The 23053-nt window shown below is 38.8% G+C and overlaps 1 protein-coding gene across 8 annotated transcripts in view; it reads right to left on the reverse strand.

Moving 5' to 3' along the window:
- The window catches only part of PTPRM (protein tyrosine phosphatase receptor type M), a 710086-nt gene that overhangs the window by 610472 nt on the left and 76561 nt on the right, over window positions 1-23053 (reverse strand). The window lies entirely within an intron of this gene.

The following is a 23053-nucleotide window of genomic DNA, read 5'->3' on the forward strand; positions in this document are numbered from 1 at the left end:
TTACAACATCTAACTCCTCGAAGGACCTAGGAAATGAAAACCACACTTGCTTTCTTCTTTGCTAAGTCCTCTGATGTTCAGCCACAATCTTCCATTCTCACCGTTAATAGATCCACTTTGGCTCCTTCTGGCTGGCCTTTTTATTTTCAGGCCATCTACCCTTTCCTGTAGGGGGACATGTCCCTCTATTACTGGTAGTTTGTTTGATGTGCCTGATGTTTATATTCCCATCCTGGGATCCAAATATCACAGAGCATAGCCTTGTCAGTCTAAACAGGAGAGCAATTCATCAAAGGGTGAATCATAAATGGCAGATTGGAGAACCATGCTCTTGCAGGGACCTAGAGACGAGAGACAGAGAGGAGCACAGGAGCAGTCTGCTCAGGAACACAAGACTCTCAAGTCACTCTGTGCTCTGCAAAAGCCACACCATGAATCATCACCATCTAACCCCACTGTTCATTCCTCAAAGTTCCCGTTTCCTGCATTTAAGCTTCTCGCTGGCTGCGTGTGGCCAATGAATCACATTCCAGCTACCAGGGAAAAGACAGAGGGACTTTCCACCTTGCTTTGGCCCCTTCACAGGGAGATGAGTCCTGTCTCCCACTTGTCCTGAGATCCCCCCAACCACCGCTACCTAGCCCCACTGATTATCCCTCAAGAGAACAGATCATGAAGAGAATAAAGCAGCACTGCTATAAAGATGCTATCACAAGTAGTACAACTGCCAGTCCAATGGAAGGACTTGTTGCCTCATTTTCAAGTGGCACAACTGCCTAGCAATTATTCTAGGTGATGTGGAAGGGAGCCCGATGGCTCAATAGTGAGAGAAAATGAAGAGAGTGTGCAGGGAGGTAATATCTTGGGAGCTAAAGTCTAGTCTACAATCAATGATGCTCATGTGTATTTGTTTACTATTTACACATACTTTCATTTAAATATTTGTTTGGACTATGTGTCCATATTTGTGTTAGTTTCAAGCAACTAGAAGATGACAATTCGTATTCTATGAAATTCTTCATAAAATAAGCACAAGGGAAATGGAAGGTGATTGCACAGGGTTGCTTTACACTGCTCCATGCAAGGTCCAGCACGGAGCCACACACGTAGGATCCTTAATAATCATTCATTGCAGACAGAAACTATATGATGAAAAGGGTAAAGAAGAAATAGAACTAAAACACAAATATACAACCCTGGTTAATGTCTAAAATGTTAACTAATCTATACTCAATAACATGTTCTAAGGCATTTTCACATACTTGAAATATAAACTTGCCATTTTGAAAAATAAAAAAGAATAAAAAGGAATACTGCCCCATTAAAGATGTATTGGGCAGAATTACAGCACACGCGTGAACAGTTATGTTAGTGATGCCAAAATGAAATAGGAGGAGATGGGCCAGAGAGGAAAAGGGGGGGAGGTGGAAAGGTGAGTGGAGCCAAAAATCCAACAGTGTAATGGGTCCTGAAATGAAATAGTATGCATACAGCCAAAAAAGAAAATAGAATTATAAATTAAGCCAACAGAAAATGGTATGATTCCACCAAAAACATTAGCAAATAGAGCCAAAACCAAATGACAGGAACAAGAATAAAAATGGCATTTTAAAGAGAAGCAAATTTAACCATTTGAAACTTCTTGAAAGTAGCATAGTATGGTAAAATTACCCTGCCAGTCATATATGAACTAACTAGTTTTGTTGATTTAAACCCTGGTTATATTACATGGAGGGAATGAGAAAAGAATCTGATCCTTACTCATCTTGCCTACTATGTAGCAGTTACTTATCATATCACACTTAATACTCCCAGTCAACAGCCCTACCAGGAAGCACTGTGCTTGTTTAACTGATGAACAAACCACGGCTTAGAAGAGAAGTGTCTTGAGATTATATAAGCAAGTTAAAAACCAGAACTAGCATCAAATCAAGATGTGCCTGCTTTTAAAATCCATCCACTTCATTTTCTTCCCTTCACAAAAATTGCATTTCGAGATCACTGGTCACCTCTCAATAAATGTTTTATAAAATTACTAATTTTCCCAAACAGTTTCAATCAAATTTATATGGCTATTTATAGAAAAATATCGGTATCCTCTTCCAAAGGAGCTTAAGTCTTCTACTAAAGCACAGATTTGTAAACTGTTCCCCCATGTCTTGTTCATCGCAACATTTCTAAAATCCACCCTTCCCCAATTCTTAAGCCCCTAAATGACTTTTTCCTTTAAAGAATGGTTAGAAAATCAAGAATGTTTACCCACACACACACCAAAAAAAGCAAAATAGATTTTTAGCCACGAGCACCCATCAAAGTAACTGATTAACTTAGAAAACACATTCTTTGCTAAGTGGCCACAGCTGAAAAACCAAAATAGCTGAGTTGAGTAGGTAGTTTTCTCTGAGTACTGTTTCCATGGCCTACAAGTTCATGTCCAACATTAGTAAATCCTAAAATCAACCATTACTTTCATATTTCCTACTTGTAGAAGTCATATAAATTTTTTAAATGTACCCATGGCCTATCATATGTACTTTTCTAGAATGTTGTATAGTCCAAGCACAAGTGGAATTCAAAATCACACTACAAATATAAGATCCAGAAAACACAAAAATGCATTCAGCAGAACTCAACTGCATTTATTAACTTAGGAAACTTGGCTAATCCTTACAGTAAGAGATTTTCAATAAGAGTCAAAACCAAAAACCCTGAATTCATTTGATTATAAATATATATGCGTATGAGTTGGAGGGGGAACAGGAGGGAAGAAAATAATTTTAAAAAGGTGCTATTAGGCTTGGCAAATGCCAGATGGAAAAGTCATTCACTCAACAAATATGCACAGGCACCAGGTACGTGCTGGGCTGTGTACTAAGCGTTGTGATATGGTGGTAAACACAATGTAAACAGAGCTCAATGTGAATATCAAGACTCCACCACCTAGTGAACAAGACTGGTCTTTTCTCCAAAGGTCTGTTTGAGAGAGTCATGATCTTGTGAAGAAACGAAATGTGAAAAAAAAAAAAAAAAAAAAGAAGAAGTGCTGCTCTGGCCAAAGGATAATCTAAGACAAATGAATTCAAAGATGAATACCACCTTCCTCCATCTGACTCTTCCTCTCTGCAGGCAGCCATAACAGCTGTGATGGTTTATTTTACGTCACAGTGGCTAGATCATGGGGCTCCCAGATATTTGGCTAAACTTTATATCTGGGTACATCTGTGAGGGTGTTTCCAGAAGAGACTAGCATTTGAATCGGTCGGCTGAGTAAAGCAGATAGCCTTCCCAGTGTGGATGGGTATCATCCAATCTATTGAGGGCCTGACTAGAACAAAAAGGTGGAGGAATGGAAAATTTATTCTCTCTGGCTGACAGCATGAGCTGAAACATCAGCCTTCTCCTGCCCTTGGACTTGGACTTACACCATTAGCCCTCTGGTTCTCAGAACTACACCACCAGTTCTCCTGGGTCTCCAGCTTATAGATGATAGATCACAGAATGTGTCAGCCTCCATAATCATGTAAGCCATAAAATATATTAAATTATATATTTTTATATAAATAAATAAATTATATGTTATATATAGACATATATAATTATGACATAGGCCCCCCAAAAAGCCAGTATATTAGTCAGAGTTCTCCAGAGAAACAGAACAAATCGGCTACATATATAAATAGGGTCAGAAGATCAGGCTGGAAACATCAGCTGGGGACAAACTGATATTGGCTTGACTGCTGGGCACCCAGCCTTCCTCATATCACAGTACATACAGAAAACAAATAGCTGTACATTTCACTGGAGTAGAGTGGGACAAGCCCAGTCTCTGTCCTTTTGGGAGAAAAATTACCCCCAGGGCCCATCTGGGACACATAGGTTGGCAAGTTCTGCTCTGCCATAGAGACCAAGAAGAAACTATTTTTGTTCCTATCGCAAGGGGAGTGGCTTCCATCTTGATCACTTCTGCCTTGGATGCTCAATTCTGGACATTGAAAAAGGCTGTTATGCTGGGAGTTCAGTTTTACTGGGACCAGAGACAGTGAAGGAGATAATTTTAGGTGGACAGGGACTTATCCAAAAATGAAGAAATGAGATTGAAATAAACTGGTCATTTGATGGCACATGTTTGATCCAGATTTGTGGAGAAAAGAACTGTTCCAGAAGTGACCAAAGGTGGGAAGGATAAAACAGGGATGTGGCATAGTTGAGGTAAGAATGTCAGATGTTCAAGTCCTGGAGGGTCCTACATGTCAAACAGAAAACTTTTATTTGCTCTGATGGTCAGTAACAAGCCTTTCTGGACACCTGAGCAGAGACTAACATGAGAACAACTACTCTATCCGCAGCTGCACAGTATGAACCAGAACAAAAGAGAGACCAAACATCACCAAGGAGCACACTGGCTTCAAAATTAGGAAAAAGGGTTAAATCCACCAAGTATCTTGGAGGAAGATCTGGCAATATAAAAGATAGTATGTTACAAAATAGCCTATAACAAGCTTGTTTCACTAAGAGGCTTAGAAATCATTTGAATGTTATTTTTTAAAAAAATAAGGGGGCCTGAGTGGCTCAGTCAATTAAGCATCTGCTTTCGGCTCAGGTCATGATCTCAGGGTCCTGGAGTCAAGCCCCACGCTGGGCTTTCCACTCAGTGGGGAGTCTACTCCCTCTCACTCACCCATTGTGCGTTCTCTCTCTCTCTCAAATAAATAAATAAAATCTTAAAAGAAAAAATTTAAAAATTAACAGAATTTAAAAGCGAACACAAGTTATAAATTTAAATGTAGATTATCGGAACTAAACTTATCCCCATGGTATTTCCTTTAACAGTTATTAAAATAACAGAAGAAAATATCCTTTAGTCACAAAACTATCCTGTAATTCCAATTTTCTCAGCAAAACCTAGAAAGAGATTATGTATTTGGGGATTATACGGAAACCCTTATCAAGTTGGATACCAAGTCTGAGAAGCTAAAGTGAATAGGGACCTTGTTTAAGAAGTCAAAAAAGAAGCAGTTAACCAACATTAATTGACATTATAACACTAGATACCAGCCTTCTTAAGCCATCCTCAAACACAGGCTTTTATCCAACTTGCTTTAAATGAAATTATTAAATGCTTGACAAAGCACAGACAGATCTGGCCTCACCAGGCAAACAACTTCACTTAAAACCAGAATTGTTTAACCTTAGGGATTTCTGCAAAGGCTTCTGTGGAGGTTTTTTGGTTGATGTTAATATCCCTAGCATGGAGATTGAGAATATACATCTATGCTTTATAAACCACAAAGCACGAGATACAGGTAAATCATCGTTAAAATGAGTGACTCTCCCAGCAAGCCCCATCTTCCTGCCTGTGACCCTGTAAGCACAAACCATATGTCAGCCCATTACGACGGCTCAGGCTATTAGGAGCCAATGGGGTCAGACTGTAATTAACTTAAATAGGGCTCCAAGTCCTACTGCAGGCAAGACATGCATTTCCCACATGGTCCCAAGGAATTTTCTTTAACGCACCCATAATCTCAGTTAAAATAAAAATATTATTGGCTTACATCTCTGGATATTCCAAAGTATACAAGGAGACCATGCAGGTTGTGGATTGTAGGGAGAAATGCAATTAATGAGCAATTACTATTTAAAGACCAAATCCCTGTCAAAACAGCTTGACAAAAAAAATGGTGGTTTTTAACACACACAGCTTGCAGTAGTGCTGCCAACAAAAACAGTGGGTGGTAATTCTGCCAACTAAAATGGTGCTGTAGTGGGGGCAGGGGAGAGAAGAACCATTCTGCTCTCTCCCTTGGACCCCCTTCCAGCAGCAGTTCACGTGATCACATCCCAGTCCTGTTCCTGCAGAGCCCCCTGGTTCTTAACAAGGCCATCTGGGCAGGTAACCCCAAATGTTCCAGCAGCTAGTAGACCTTCAAAGCATGTCACACTAAGTGAAACTGCTCCTCAAATACAAGCAGTCTCACCCTGAGCAAACTGAGACCACTTAGGTTGTAATCAGGAAATATCAATGGATGAATTCTAAAATTATCCTGGAGTGAAACATGGGCAAATTGCTTTAAACTTTTTAGTGAACAGAAATTTCCAGGATATCTCATCCATTTTGGAAGTTAATTCCAATGGGGGTGGGGCTAAATTGGGCCTCCTTAATGGTACCTTCCCCAATCATGGGAATAGAAGGGTAGGGGTCCCTAAGTCAAGAACTCTGCTCCCGTTGGTTTGTTTTATGGCGACAGCAAGGATTTGGAGTGCCATAAAATATTAATCTATCATCATCACTAATGAGGTTGGGAAACCATACTTGGCTTTGGCCTCCTGTATTAATTAGGATTCGATTAGTCAAAAAAGGTAAGAAAACAAAATGGTAGTGGCTTAAACAGGACCCCAGAGTATTTCTTTCCCAAACAGATGAAGTCTGTGTTAAGTAGCCCAGGGCTGATATGGCAGCTGTGCTCCAAGGTGTCCCCAGAGACCCTGAACCCTCCAAGCCTGTGGTTTCACAGTCTGAAGGGATAGCTTTGATCCTCCCTGTCAAGATGAGTTCCAACCAGCCCTGTTCACATTCCATGAGAAAGGTGGGAGGAGGGAAGATAAGGGCACAAGCCTCCTCTAAAGGCACTTGGGGAATCTGTGCAGGGCATTTCCACATACAGCCACAGTGGGGGGCTGGGGGGCTCAATTCAGGGTTTCTAGCCACATGTGACTACTTCCACTGAGGCCTCATGCTTGTAAGATACCCTGGAGTCATACAAGTCTCTACTGTCTTCTCTCTGTCCCTTGACTATGCCTATACAGCCTCTGACACCTTTCTGCTTCTCTCCACTCTCCCTCGCTGGAACAAGCTCTCTATGGAAATTGTCACCAGACATTCACCAGAAATACAGAGAGGGGCTTCATCCTACTGTCAAGGCCGTAATGGGATGCAAAGGCCGAGGGAAGAGGCGCTCGAGGTATCCCGAAGTGGAACTCCAAGCACATGATTTCACAGAAAGATCACTGTACATGGTGGTCAGGTTCTACTAATTTAAAATATTATTCTGTGGGTCTATTTAAGGTTCTAAAGAATTTAGTGAGCTGATAAAATTTTATATGTCTGAATTATGTCCTCACTTTTAAAGGCTATCATTACTGAATACAGAATTCTAGACTGGCCAAATTATTTCAGAACTTCAAAAATATCGTATCACTGTCTTCTGGATATGCCATTGTTTCTGTTGAGAAATCAACTCAAAATCTCACTGTTGCTTCTTTGAAGATCATATCTTTCCTTCTCTGTCTGCTTCTAGCATTTTCTCTTAGTCTTTGATTTTCAGCAATTTGACCTTGCTGTCCCTAGATATAGTATCCCTTGTGTTTATCTTCTTGAGGTTCACAATTCTCCCAAACCTTTTGCCAAATGTCTTTTATTAATTTTGGAAATTCTCAAGCACCATCTCTTCAGACATTGCTTCTGTTCCATTCTTCTCTCAGCTTTTTCTCTACGTCCATTTAAGTTTTTTTTGTATCCATCATGTCCATATGTCTCTTAGGTTCTTTTCTGTATTTTTTTTAATCTTTGTTTCTCTTTTCGTCAATCTGGATAATTTATTCTGTCTTTTCACTACTTTTCCCTTCTTATGTTTAATCATCTATTAAGTTTTTAATTTTAGCTATTGTACTTTTCAACTTCAGAATTTCATGTAACTGATGTCAAAATTCTGATGTCTTTTAACTCTTCTAACATATTAAATCATAGTTATTTTAAAGCTCATACAGCTCAACTCCTATTTTGGGATACCCTGTAGATCTGTTGCTACTGTTTGTATTTTCTCTTGGCTTTTGGTCATAGGTTTGTGTCATCTCTTCATAAGCCTGGTTATTTCTGATGGGCTTCCAACAGGTAGACAGGTTTGAGGTACTAGCAATTTCAGGTCATCTTAATCTAATCAGAGATCAAGATAATTTGAGCTGGTCTACTTCCTACTTACCCTAACATCTAGGATGTGGCCTCTGGGGACCCAAAGACCTGGGGTATTTATCTTCACCTTGGCAAGCCCTAAGTTTCAGTCAAGTTGCCCTAGCCCTAGCCCTAGCCCTGTGAGTCTCTTGAAAGCTATGCTCTTTAATATCTATTGTCAGTAATCAAAGCACAGGCTGAGAAGTGTGATACTCAGTCTTGAGGAGAAAAGTGGTCCCAAATGCAGGACGCACAGATCTGGGCCTCCTGGATTATACTACTACTCTCTGGCAGACCTTTATTTAACATCTCCAAAAAGATAGCTGTATATATATGGTCCAGTTCTCTAATTGTTCTCAGCAAGAGTTGACCTAAGACAAATTAGTTCTAGTGCCACTGACTTATGGGCTGATAAACTTTTATTTCCATTGTTACAACTATAGGAAGTACTACTCTTTACTGACATTTTATAGGAGAGAAAATGAATGTTTAAAGAGTTTTGATAATTTACCCAGTTTATCAGCTACCGGTGTCATGATTTGAACCAGGTTCTGTAGGTCTTTAAAGTTGAATCTCTTGGGGCATCTGGGTGGCTCAGTGGTTGAGCGTCTGGCTGCCTTTGGCTCAGATTGTGATCCTGGGGTCCTGGGATCGAGTCCCGTATTGGGACCCCCGTAAGAAGCCTGCTTCTCCCTCTGCCTATGTCTCTCCCTCTCTCTCTCTCTCTGTGTCTCTCATGGATAAATAAGTAAAATCTTAAACAAAAAAAAAGAGAAGTCTTTTAACAACTCCTCACTGTACTTTCTCTTATTTGATCCTTAATACAACCTAAGCAATAGAGAAACTCACAAAATGACATGCTAAGGTTCCAAGCATATTCTGACTTCAATAGCTGATTTCAAACTCCCAACCTTACGATGGTCTTTCTATTGGAGTTCAGAATCTAAACACATTGGAATTTGTTTTCTCCTATAGCAAAATAAATGTGAACTTCAAACAAATGACATTTTGATATACATCACATTTCAGTCGAAAATAAGATATTATCTATGATCCCAGTTATCCTCATAGTTTCTCCAGGAAAATGGAAGTGGTGGTGATGTCCAACGTAGTTCTCATTTTTTAGACAAATAAACTAAAGACTACAAAGATAAAGACCTTGGCTACTGGTTCATTTATTCATTCAAAAATGTTTTACTATTACCTACTACATGCCAGGCATTGTTCTAGGCCCTTGAGATATATTTTAGCAGGTGAAACAAAATAGAAATGGAAATACTGCAAATTAACCAATTATACAAATCCTAAATTCGTTTTTTTTATTTTATTATTTATGATAGTCACAGAGAGAGAGAGAGAGAGAGAAAGGCAGAGACATAGGCAGAGGGAGAAGCAGGCTCCATGCACTGGGAGCCTGATGTGGGACTCGATCCTGGGTCTCCAGGATCGTGCCCTGGGCCAAAGGCAGGCGCCAAACCGCTGCGCCACCCAGGGATCCCACAAATCGTAAATTCTATGGGGAGGGGGAATAGAGCTGTGTAAAAGGATTGAGGGGCCATGTCAGGAAATAAAGAGCAGATTGCAGGACTTCACTTTTACATAAGACTTTCTAAACTACAATAGATAACTGCTTCACCTCACTCCCCCTCTATTCATCATAAAAACATGCTTCTTTATAGACTAATTGAGGCTTTTTTTTTCCACCTGCAAATTCAGTTTCCTGTCATCCTTAAATGCCTAGGATAAAACCTTAACACTCAAGATTCATTGTGAGTAGCTACTATGTCTTTACGACTTACAAGAAAACAAATACACTAATTATTCTTTTGCAACAGAATCTAATATCCTCCACACTGTGGACTTTTTCAGCCCCAAATCTGCAGAGAGATGTGGTCTGATTTTTTCAAGCCTGATTTTATGTATTTTTCACAAAACCTTTTAAAGAAGCTCTACTGAGTAATTCTTGAAAATATATAGTCTGGTTTAGGCTTTAAAACGGATTTCCTCAGTCAATCTAAATAACATAAATCCAAGTGTGATGCTTTCCCCCTAATTGCAGAAAAATCTAAGTCATAAGCCTGATTTCATGGTAATCATTGCCATTTGTTTGATGAATTTTACAGTTATTTCAGAATACTCACGAAGCTTCTCAGATAAGAACACACTAAGCCCAGAATAAGAGCTACTGAATAATGTATTCCTGCTTTTATGTAAACAAAAGTATCATTAATGTGATAGCTTCTATGGATGTTCTTAATCTACAATTTATTTATTTTTTTTAAATCTACAATTTAAAAGAAGAGCATAGGTTTCTATATAAACCAGTTTACAAATCAAGTCGCATGTAATAATTTATACTACATATAAATTCCTCTTTTTAATTTTATGTCCAAAATATTTAAGAGAAAATTCACTGACATTAGCCAGTTACACACTTAATCCTATAGTGCTAAAGCCCTATATCTACCCTTTAAATAAGACAGGAGTTCTGTTTGTCTAGCTGGTTAAAATACTGGGTTTTAGCCAGCTTTTTTTATTTTATGAATGTTATTAAAAATTTTTCAAGTAATTGTATTTCTATCACTCTAGTACAGTAATCACTCATCGAATACTTAGGAACAAATTCACAACTCACTGACATTAGGACAGAAGAATTTCTTAAACTGTTGTTAAAGATCCCACTTAAAAATGCAATGCGGGATCCCTGGGTGGCGCAGCGGTTTGGCGCCTGCCTTTGGCCCAGGGCGCGATCCTGGAGACCTGGGATCGAATCCCACGTCGGGCTCCCGGTGCATGGAGCCTGCTTCTCCCTCTGCCTGTGTCTCTGCCTCTCTCTCTCTCTCTGTGACTATCATAAATAAATAAAAATTTTAAAAAATTCTTTAAAAAAAATTAAAAAAAATAATAAAAATGCAATGCAAGGGCACCTGGGTGGCTCAGCTTGTTAAGCGTGTCAGACTCTGGGTTTCAGCTCAGGTCATGATCTCAGGGTCCTAAGATTGAGCTCTGAATGGGCTCTGCGCTCAGTGGGGAGTCTGCTTGAAATTTTTTTTCTCCCCCTCACCCTCTGCCCCTCCTGATGCTCAGGCTCCCTCTCTATCTCTCTCTAAAATAAATAAATAAATAAATGGTTTTTTTAAACATGCAAAGGAGGTAAGTATATTAACTTTCATTTACATAGCACAACGCACTGCACTAAACAATTTTTACATGCATTATTCCATAACATCCTCACAATAGTGTATCATGTTTGATAAAACAGGTATTACAACTCCCATTATAGGTGATAAAAATTAGGCAAGGAAAAGTTAAGTGACAATTAGTGGCTACACAGGTGGTAATACTGAATTGGATATCTGGACCCTTTTCCTTTCTACCTGTTCTACCTTGAACAACCTAGATTTGAATGCTTCAGTTAAATGACGTGTTGCTTATTGCTTTTGTCTCTCTCTTTTCTCATCAGTTGAATGGGAATATGATCACTGGTTTAATTGCACTGTTATCAGAATTATATCAGAAAAAGTATATACAGCATTGTGACTGGCACCTGGGTAATAAGCAAATACTCTTCCATATAAATCTATGCATCTTAATTTGTAATTTTCAGGTTACGTTTCTCCTTTTGGCAGAAATTATTAACAATTTTATAAATTTAGGCTTATCACGCATAATCCATCTCTGGCTATGTCTCACACTTCCATCTTTTAGAATTCAAGTATGCCTCAGAGTCTTGTTCAGTGCTTGAACTCTGATCTGCTACACAGAATCCTCCATCAAACCAAAGCAGTTCTTTACTTGTCTTAACAGGTTGTTTTTAATTCAAGTATAATTAACATACAATGTTCTACTAGTTTCAGATGTGCAATATAATGATTCGACAATTCTATACATTACTCAATGCTCGTCATGGTAAATGGACTCTCTTAATCCTCATCCCCTATTTCACCCATCTTCCCATGCTCTCCCCTCTGCCAACCATGTGTTTGTTCTCTGAACAAACTCTATTTGAGTCTGTTTTCTATTTGAGTCTGTTTTCAAAGTAGTTCTTTAAAAAGATTGAACTTAGTTTCTCAAATATACATTGTTTTATCTATCTAATTTCATAATATAATACCTTAAGTAGAAATGAGGAGCAAGATAGTTGGGTGAATGGATGTGAAAGGAGACGTCAACTGTCTTCCATTCCAACCTCCGTCTGTACTTTCTAACTGATTAAGTTCTTTCCAGATTATTTCTTAACTCGGGCAAAAGACCTGCAGACAAACATCCCCTGACAGGAACCCAAACTACCCCGTCAAGCAATAAGGACTACTGCCATGAGCCAACAGACCCCATGTAAAGGACCCCAAGACAATGACCAACTGGAACTTCACAGTCCACTTACATGTACCCACCCACCTTTGTCCATATTTTCTTTATACAAACCTGGAAGTATTTTCAGCACTTTGGAGATAGTTTTTGAGACATCTTCCAGGTGTCAGCCTCACTGAAATAAATCCCTTTTGTTTCACCACTGCTGGTTTCTCTGTCTTTGGATTTTGTCAGCAGTGAGTAGTTGCACCAGGTCTGTTTAGAACCTCGGAGCCAGGTGCTCTTGTGCCTCAGTGACAAATGAGTGATGAATGGAAAGACACATCACTGGATAGGAAAAATCCAGGGACTCAGCTATTTTGCCTAATCAGTGGGAAAATCCCAGGACCTTAGGCACCACATAAGAAAAGAAATTAAAAGCCCATTTTTGCACCCAATTATTCCCAATTCGTTCTAAGATTATTTTTTAGAGTTGCTAGAAATAGCTAACATATTTTTCACTCACTGCAACTTAATGTATACAATACCTTAAAAATGGGAAGATGAAAATTCTATGTAGGATTCACATTGCGCTATCACAGATCACCTTTTTCCAGAAACTTCCAAGTTTATTACCTTTACTTTTAGCTATTTGAAGATATCTACCCATGCCTTCCCACACACTCATATCTTATCTCTCTTCAAAATCGAGCGAAGGACAGTGGGGAATAATGTGTTAATGACATAAGTAATCAAGCTCTAAAAGATATAATGTTTTTTTATAGAACCGGGAGGAATAGAAGGTGGCACATCAGAATAACAATAGCTCTTGACAAATGGGTGCACAGTCATTCCAGTAAACAGGAACTTCCCTGCAGGAAAACTTCCCCCCACCCCTGGGACCTGTAATTTGGCTGTTGCCTTTGAGAACTGATGAAAGCAATTACAGGACAGAAAGGCTGATTTCCTTTGCATCTGTTCAGGCGAAGCCTGGGATAGGGCTTCATTTATACTAAAGGAATTCATGGTTTCTTTCAAAATAGAGCCCTGAAAGATGAAACCAATCTCATCAGAAGCACAGACATCTTATTGAGATGAAAACCCCTTAAGATTTAGTTTTCCAGCCTTAAAGGTCAAGCCACTTACTAAGAGTTATAACAGTTTTGTCAAAAGTGGCCACCTTCAGCACTTCACAGAAGCCACAGGGGAAACACAGAGCCATCCCTGTGTGTTTTCATCAACTGATAATATTAGTGACTGACAAATAGAATGTTTTATTAAAAAGCACAAAGGAAATTGTGCAAGACAAAATTAATCTCTTGCTGTCCATGTTTTCAAATGCTCTGGGCTGGGTGACCTAGCTCCATGGCAATGACAAACATTTGCTTTGGAATAAGGCAGGCATGCCAGCAGGTTGAATAGGCTCTCCCCGTCTTCAGTAAAACTGATGCCACCCCTGGGCTGCAGACCAGGTGGCTGCCCACCTCCTTGCTGCAGCCTGAGTACAGCCAAAACGAAGAGGTATGCACTCCCAGGAGTAATGCCCACTGAACACCTACTGAAAAAACATTCACTGAACACCTGCTTCATGGCCACTGCTGTGGTAAGAACTTCTCATGAAGTTTCTCATTTTGTGTTGAAAACAACATAATGTATTCTATATATTATGGTTATTCCCATTTACCGATAAAGTGAGGCTAAGAGAGGTTTGCATCTTGCTCCAGTTCATGAAGCCAGGTACTTAAACACCTGTTTATATACTTACCACTACCCCATGCTGCTTCCTCTGCAATTGCAATAAAAATAGGAATAGCCACAGGAGTGACAGCTTGGAGCTAAGGGTGGGGTGGAGAAAATCAGACCCTCGAAGACTTGAGAGCAGTCCTGTCTTTATAGAACCTTCTCTGATGCTGGAAATATTTAAAACTGTCCAATGCATCAGCCGTATGTGGGTAGGGAGCACCTGAAATGTGCCTAGTGTCGCTGAGGAAGAAAAATCTTATTTTTATTTAATTTTTATTCATTTAAAGAGCCAAAGGCAATGGCTAACATATTGGACAGTGCAGCCTTAGAATTTAGGAGAGACCAAAGACTTTTTTACTGAAGTGTCAATACAGGACAGGAAATCTAAAGCAGTAAATTCTCTGAGACATTCAGATGGACCCCCTTCCTTTTAAGATTCAAGGAAGAAGACATTACTTACACTTATAGAAAATCAAAGTAGAACCAACCACAGCAGCATAGTGGTACAAGCAAGAAGAACATTCTAAGCAATGGGAGCATTATAAGCAAAAAGTTAACTCACTGCATAAGGTTGAAAAGTCAGAAAACAAAAGGAAAATGGTCTACAAATCAAGAGAAAAGCATCACCAATACACAGGAATGAAAAATAAAATTATGTGTCCAAGGCAATAGATTATTCTAAATTAGAGGCAAAATATATTGAGAAAGCATGTTTGAGAATTGCAAACAGTTGATGAGTACGGTCACTGGGAAGCCACAGAGCCCACAACTGGGCACAAAGGGCAACACTGGGCATGCCAATGGGTAGCCAATAGCCATTGCCTGAAGTTGGAGAAGCAAAGGGCCAATGAGGTACCAGATATCTGCCTTTCAGTATGTCTCATCACAACCCTACTGGGAATGCCATGTCCCCATTAGGGTCTGGGCCCACACTGGCCTAAAGGGTACATTGGATGAGGACCAGGGCAGAGAAACTATCTGGGACAGGTTGCTGCAGACCTCAGTGTCAATCACACACAAAGCTTCCCCAGGAGCACCAACTCCTGAATTTACTGTTTTAGCTACTCATCAACAGATCCACAGATACAGTAACATTTTAGATACCAGTTCCATACTGGTTGAAAATGAGGCCTGGAGTCTTATCTCATCTGTGGGGTCAAATGAAAACCTTCCACCACAGGACAGAGAAAAAGTGAACAGTGACCTGAAGACCATACTCAGGCTTCATTTTGCTCACAAAGTGCTGAACACCCAATGCTCTTTATTTCCTGTGAATTACTTGGCTGCACAGAGAGATCAGGAAACTTCAATTTAAAAGGCCAGACTTGAAAAAAAAATAAATAAAAGGCCAGACTTGGGCTTTTATGGAAACTCAGAAGACCTGGTAGAAGTAGAAATGGGGCCATTTATCCACCTGGAGCTGAGCAGTGGTGTCCCCTCTTACACCTGGCTGCTTCACCAACTAATGTCTCTTGTCCTTTGCATGAGAGGCCACCTGAGTTTGTGGCCCTTGCCATGGAACCTTAGGTGCCCATGCTATAAAGTGGCACTGCAGTTAAGACAGGAGCCAAGGTGAAGCAAAAATAAATACCCAGAGGAAGACAGGTAATCTTTGTCTTAATGAGTTTGAAACCATCAGTCTTAAGAGAATTAAGGCTTATTTTCCCTAATATGCCAATGGGGCAACCACAGACTATTTTTAATTGAACTTGAGCAATGTTACAATAGCTCCTTCCTGATATCAGGAAGGCTTTTTCAAGCAGTAGGAGAATTCCATCCCATTTTCTCTCCTTTTCTAATTAACATATACAATTAATCTGTAGTCTGTTTCTCTTAAGAAACGACAACTCTGATAAATTTCAAATATCAACTCTACAAGAAGCCATATTTGCATGCCCGTGCCCCCCAAATTTTTTTCTGTTCACAAAATTACACGACACTCTTCATTTAGGAGAACACTATTAAAAATTTAACTATCAAATTACACTCTTAAGGATACATAAAATCACAATTATATAAACATATTCCAGATTTAATAGATAAGCCAAAACCTAATTTAAAGCTGGAATATCACAGGGAATGGGTGAATGCACTGCATTTATATTGCAACCTCATTTATTATGTACGGGAACAACATACTGCCTTGTTTCTTCTTTTCCTACGAACCCCTCTCCAAACCCCTCCCCAAACCATGCCACCTCTGACACATGCAGACATGGGGCGCCCACCCTGTCCTTGTTCGTGGTGCCTGACATTAACATTAATCATTTATCCTCTGAGCCCACTAGCTGGACTGAGCTCATTTGGCCTTGCATATAGGTGTGGAACATAAGGTGGGGAGTTTCCGGCCTTTCATAGGTATCAGTGTTTAGTGCAGATATCATTTTTCTTTTGGGGGAGAGGGGTTTTATGTTGAATGACTTTATTGTACTGTGAAGGTCCTCAAACACAGCAGGAAGCTAGCTGCCTATGGAGCCATGGAAAAGCTCTGGATACTAATCCACAAATTTTATGCCCAGAGATTCGGATTCGGTGGTTCAGATATGAGACCCAAGAGTACACACTATGAATATATTCCCCAAGAGTTTCTGAAGATTAAGCAGACTAAAGAAACAACGTCCCTATTGGTTTGAGCTGCACTGAACCTCCCCTCTCAAGGATAAAGCAAGGTTAAACCTATGGGGGAAGCCAGAAAAGGCACTTGGAAGATGGTGCATGAATCCAGAGGAAGAAGAACTAATAAGGGTCCAGTTGGGGAGAAAAGAAGCCTGCAAATACAGGTTGTAACAAATCAAAGCTTCAGAGAGACCCTTTCCCTTTCTCTATATCAACAGCCCTGTATCTTAAAAATAGGCTGTTACCAGTAAGAGGCCATGGACCTAGAAATCCTTCCCTGGGTCTGACTTTTCATTGAACTGTATTCTTCACTTCAAGTAAGAGACAATCAAAAACAACTGAGAAATAAATATAGGGGTTCCCCCAAAATGGCATTGATAGATGGTTCTAGGGCATTTACACAGTACTTTTCATTTTTTAGGCTCTGAAAGAAAAAAAGAAAAGAACTGGCCACCGGCAAATGCAATGTCTCCAAACATGGACTTTATAGACAGAATATAAGTTGGAGAATCTTTAATGGTGCCACTGGACACCAATGGCAAACTTAGGCCAACAAAAAAATGGCAGACTAGACGTTCAACTTCAAATAGTGTAATGCATCAAAATCAAACATAGCAATGCAATCTTGATGTAGCTAGACTTCTTGCTCCCTAGAACTTTCCAAAATTAGTCCAAATTTTCCAGTCTTCTTTGCAGCAGGATGTATTCCTATAACAGTGCTAACCAACAAAAATAAATGTAAGTGGAAGTATCATGTGGCTGCTCCCAGAAATCCACTTATAAACCACCTCACACTGGCCTGGCACATCCTCTCTCCCTGCAACTCTTCTTCATCACTTGTACTTAATGCTAGCTAAAATTAGCACATGATGGCTGGAGCTTGCACAATCATCTTGAGCCCTGAGTTGTCACATTAGGCTCATACGGGGACCAAGAGAAAAGAAGGCTGCCATACCAGTCACTGGTCTTATTTCTGCATTCCTTTCACTTAGAAAATATAATAAAATTTTACTTGCTTAGTTCATGCTTATTTTGTGTTTTCCATGACCTTGAGTTGGATCTAATCCTAATGAAAACATAAGGCTTTATACCAATAATTTCCATCAAGATGTTAGGAAATGTTTTCTTATTGGATTTTCTTGCTCCTTAAAAGGAAAACTTAAAACATAAATAAATAAAAGGGAAACTTAAGTATTTGGTCTTCGCCTCTGCCATTATCCAAGATGGCAACATACAGCAAATCCATTAGCAAAATTTATAAATTTTTCTTCCGCTCACAAGTGTTAATTAAACAAGCTGGAGAGAAGCAAGAACAAGGAGTCTTCTCCTTTCCCTTTCTCCCCCCACATATTTCTTCTTTAACTCAACATTGATGGTATCAAGGTTTTAAGGTCACATTACTTCTCACCGTGATCATCCTTCCCCTTGCCCTTAAATTCCCAAAGATACCAATAAGACTTGAGTTTCACAGAATCCATGTAGAATTGATAAATGAAGATCTATGGTGGGGACGGATGAAAAGAAAAGGTGTCCCTAGAAGTCAGGAAACTGCAATTGTATCCCAGCACTACTGCAAATCATCTTGAGAGCCTGTGACCCTCATTTACCTCCCAGGGCCCAGTCTGTGAACTAAAGGCACTGGATGAGAACTTTAAGTGCTCTTTAAGTCTAGGGCTCTATGGTCCTAAAATAATACCACCTAAAGTTTCTTTAAGGGCTCCAAATTAATACTTGCTATACCCCAAGCTTACATCAATTCAGAACATTTAAGAATAAGTGACTATTTTTATATCATTGTATCCTAAGAATGCATTTCCACTGCTATTCTACTAAATCGGTACTCTGTTAAAAACAGAATGGGGGGGGGGATTGAGGACCACAAAATCTCTGAAAAGAATTTCCTAGATACTGAATGTTTTGGAACAAATTTCAAAATCTCACATTGATAAACAGAAAGCAAAACCTTAATGAAGAAGTGTTAGTCCTTTTTAGAGTGTGTAAATCCTGTAAGATAAAAGTTGTTAAATACAATGTAATCCACTCTGGAGTACAGTTAAATAGATATGATGGATGGCAGGTTGTCTTGATCTTTTCCATTTGTTAAATTATGATAGATGAGTGATGTTCACAGCTGAATCTCCAGGCAGAGCCTGTGTTTGAACTCCCTGTCTTCATCAAGAGCTTCCAATCAACAACTGTTCTGAATCTGTCTCCATCAGACCAATGTGACACTCCACAATTATGATAAAGGGGAAGGCCAGAAACCTTACAGAATAAGTCCCACGGTATTTTGTGTGATGTGAAGTGCAATCAAGATGTCAGTGAAGTGAAACTCAACACATCTGCAGTGTTTTGGACATTGAAATAGGCTTTCTAGGCAATCCTAGCCCCTGCCCCCAAGGAAAAAAAAATGTTCCTGGCTCCATAAATATTTGCCTTGAGGGAAAGACTTTACTGAGATCCTGAAAGAAAAATTTTGTACTTTATGTTCCGAGAGTAATGCAACAATAACAGATAAATGACTTAATTTTTTAAGATTTTATTTATTCATTTGAGAAAGAGAGAGCATCAGTGAGAGACAAAGAGAACACAAGCTGGGGGCGTGCAAAGAGAGAAGGAGAAGCAAACTCCTCACTGAGCAGGGAGCCTGACGTGGGACTCGATCCCAGGACCCTGGGATGCCAGAGCCCTGGGATATGACCTGAGTCAAAGGCAGACCCTTAACAGAATGAGTCACCCAAGCGCCCTGATAAATGACTTTTATTACCTGGTCTAAATTTGAATGAAAAGTGATACAGAACAGCTAAACTGTATGTAATCCAAAAAATAATCATTTGGACTTTGGTACCAATATAGGTGTTGATTTAGTTTGTGCGTGCATGTTTCTAACTTGTGTGGTTTATCCTGACACTTCCTTGCCATAAAAGCATGAATTTATAAGGTGGAGAGGTAATGAAGAAACTATCAGAGAGACGACTGACAGTTTTAAAAACATACACAGGTAGAGAAAATAATTGATGTACCAAATTTCTAAATAAATAAGTTTTAAATGCTCAACAGAGGAAAAGTGAACATGACATGGTTAATTTCTATCATCAATCATCCCGTGGTGACATACTCTCAAAAACCTGGGAATACAGATTCTTTAGATACGTGTTTCAGCATAATACTGAGTCTACTTTCTTGGTCCTTACAAAACAGATCTTATTACATAAGTACCAAATATTTCTAATAATGGGACCCTCCACATCTACATAACTATAACCTAAAGTTACAGTGAGGTTTCAGGCATAATAAAGATATAGGGGCAAAGCGGAGTATTTTTTCCATAAATACTTGACACTTGAAAGGCATTTCATATGAACATTACAATATGTTTAGAGTATTTTTTTAAAGATTTTATTTCTTTTGAGAGAGAGATAAAGAGCATGTGCATGAGTGGAGGGAGGGGCAGAGGGAAAGCAAGAGAGAATCTCAAGCAAACTCTACACTCAGCGTGGAGCCCGACTTGGGGCTCAACCCCCATGACCCTGAGATCATAACCAGAGCTGAAATCTACTGTTGGGCACTTAATTAACTGTGCCCTGAGTATTTACTTTTCACTAAATACACAAAAGATAGCATCACGGTCTAAAGCTTGACTTTAATTCATTATTTTATCATTAAGATAAGAAAAGAGACTGGGATTTAAAATTGGATTAGCTCTATATGATTCTCTCTGGTTAAAGGTTTTAAAAATCTATACAGTTATGGTATCTAAAAAAACTAAAGCAGCTAATTGGGATAATAATTTAAATAATAAACTCAAATGTGTGCTCTGGGACAAGAAGGAGAAAAACACCTAGAACAAACAGTTTTAGAACAAACAGTAGGGAAAGTAAAACAGAGTCCCAAGATCATTTTTAATTGCTTTACTTCGATGAATGTTACAACATCCTTTCGGCAGGAACTCCACTTTGACCATATTCCTTTGAATGTTTTTTTTACTGTTTGCTTTTCTTTCAGCCTCACTACAAAATAGATGCTATTTTTAAGTACAATAGAGATTTTGCTTATAGCAGAAAATTAAAGAATAAGGGGAAAATGGGGAAACAGCTAATCCTGAACCCAGGGCCTAGCTAGCCTTAAGCATGATTCTGTAAGTTTGCCCTGTGATGATCATCCACTTCTTAGAATCAGGGACGTACAAGCATCCTTGCAAAGTCCTCTGGGGAAAAAGTTAATAAGTTTCTCTATTTCTCTGATGCACAACAAAGGTTAAGGCATTTCATTCAAGAACACCTCATAAAGAAAGTTGAAGGGAAAATAATTTTCAAAAAACAACTAATAGCTAATTTCTTGATGATCCTTTGTTTTTTTCCTTATGAATATACATTTAAATTGAAGTAGAATTCAGAAACAGTCCAGTGCACAGATAAATTATTCCTGTCTCCATCAACTAAAAGAGAGAAATGCTGCTATTTTGAACATTAAATAGTCATGAAAAAATAGAATAATTTAACCCAATGAAATACTGTAATGTGATTTAGAAGCAATATTTTTAAATATCAAAATACCTGACTGTTAAGGATCATCTCATATCATGGTACAAAAGAACTGAAACTGGAAGAACTTGGAGAGATCTTAGAACAAAAGGCCTGTGACTGGAGACAAGATTTGGGTTCTAAGTCCCAATTTGTTACTCATGCTTACTGATTCTGTGACCTTGACCAAATCACCCTGAACCCTGCTGCCCTTGATTGTAGAGCCTAGAACGCAGAAATGATTCGGCTACAGTGCTATATCAGGGATTACATTTCTAAAAGATAGCATTTGTAAAACACTCAGCACACAGCAGATGATCTTAAGTAATAGATATTTTTCAACTACTTAGCATAATTCTTTGGGGTTAAATTTCTCACATTTTGGGTTTGCTGCAAAATTGCAAATGTTTAACAGCACACAGGAAAACCTATTTATCCATTCTCCAGTTATTCTAGAAATAAAAGCCAAACACATACTCACTTTCCCATATCCAAATTGGGGAGAAATGGTAATTTGGCTGTTTATTTGGATTTCTATGTCTGCAAAACAGCTTTCCAACATAAATTCAAATTTGACATGCTATTGGCTTGCTACAAAAAAAATCAGCTACTTGGCTGTCTCTCAAAAGACTCTACTAAATACAGCTGTGAAACTTGACCAAAAAAAAAAGTAGGAATACCCAACTAAGCAAAATTTATCTGAGTATACACGTAAATTCATTAAGGATTAATACTAAAGACAGCATATTTTCCTTACAAGCTTAAAAATTTTAGGGAAAAAAATGCCATCTTTTGAGGTTTAAAAGTATCCAATGAAAAAATAAATTGAAAATATAATCTCAGAATTCACACAAGCACAAAATGAACTGGATTTTCTCATAAGTATCTTTGGCATATAATAGAATTAGAGGAGAAAAAGGCTGGTCTTAAGAGTCCCTCAGTCCAAAGTCCCTCCTGTTCAAAACTCCCTTCTATCATCTCCCTGACCAATGTTCACCCAGCCTCTGCTTGTTTATATATTCTCAATGACAGGGAACTCAGCACTTTTCAAATCACCCATTTCATTTTTTGACAGCTCTAACTGATACAAAGCTCTTCATTAAAAATAAGACCATCAAAATATCATATGATTTCACCCATAGGTGGAATTTAAGAAATAAAACTGATAAACATGGCAAAATATGATATGATTTCACCCATAGGTGGAATTTAAGAAATAAAACTGATAAACATGGGGGAAGGGAAGAAAAAATAAAAGTAAAACAGAGAGAGAGGCAAACCATAACAGACTCTTGACTCTAGGGAACAAACTGAGGGTTGCTGGAGGGGAGGTGTGCCTGGGGGGATGGTGTAACTGGGTGATGGGCATTAAAGAGGGCACTTGAAGTAATGAGCACTGGGTGTTAACAAGCAACTGATGAATCACTAAATTCTACCCCTGAAACTAATAATATAATATATATTAACTAATTTGAATTTAAAATAAACAAATAAAGCCATCAAGAAATCCCCAACAAAACAAAATGAAGCCAAAGCAAACTCTGTCCAACTAACAGATTATAGCTAATAAGCTAACCAAAAAAACCCAGGTCTTGTCATATGAACTGTCATATGAACTGCAATCACAGCTGATGCCCTGTGTACTTTAGTCATATACTGATTCTTCTTAAACTAGAGGCATAGCTTTGCATTGCACAGATCTGTTATTTCAAGGTAAATATTAGAGCTCATATATTTGCAAAAAAAAATAATAAGAGTTGAATTAAAAAGTAGGAAGTAGGAAACAGAAATAGAAAACAATGTCAAGTTCAAAAGAGGTGATGGTCCCAGTGTACCTACACTAGTGATGTTGCATCAGAAATATGGTTTGGAACATCACTCTTTAGTAAGGGACAAGGGCAAATTAGCACTTTCAAAGAATGGCTATCCTCAC

Source organism: Vulpes lagopus, chromosome 1 (genome assembly GCF_018345385.1).
Source record: "Vulpes lagopus strain Blue_001 chromosome 1, ASM1834538v1, whole genome shotgun sequence".
NCBI lineage: Eukaryota > Metazoa > Chordata > Mammalia > Carnivora > Canidae > Vulpes > Vulpes lagopus.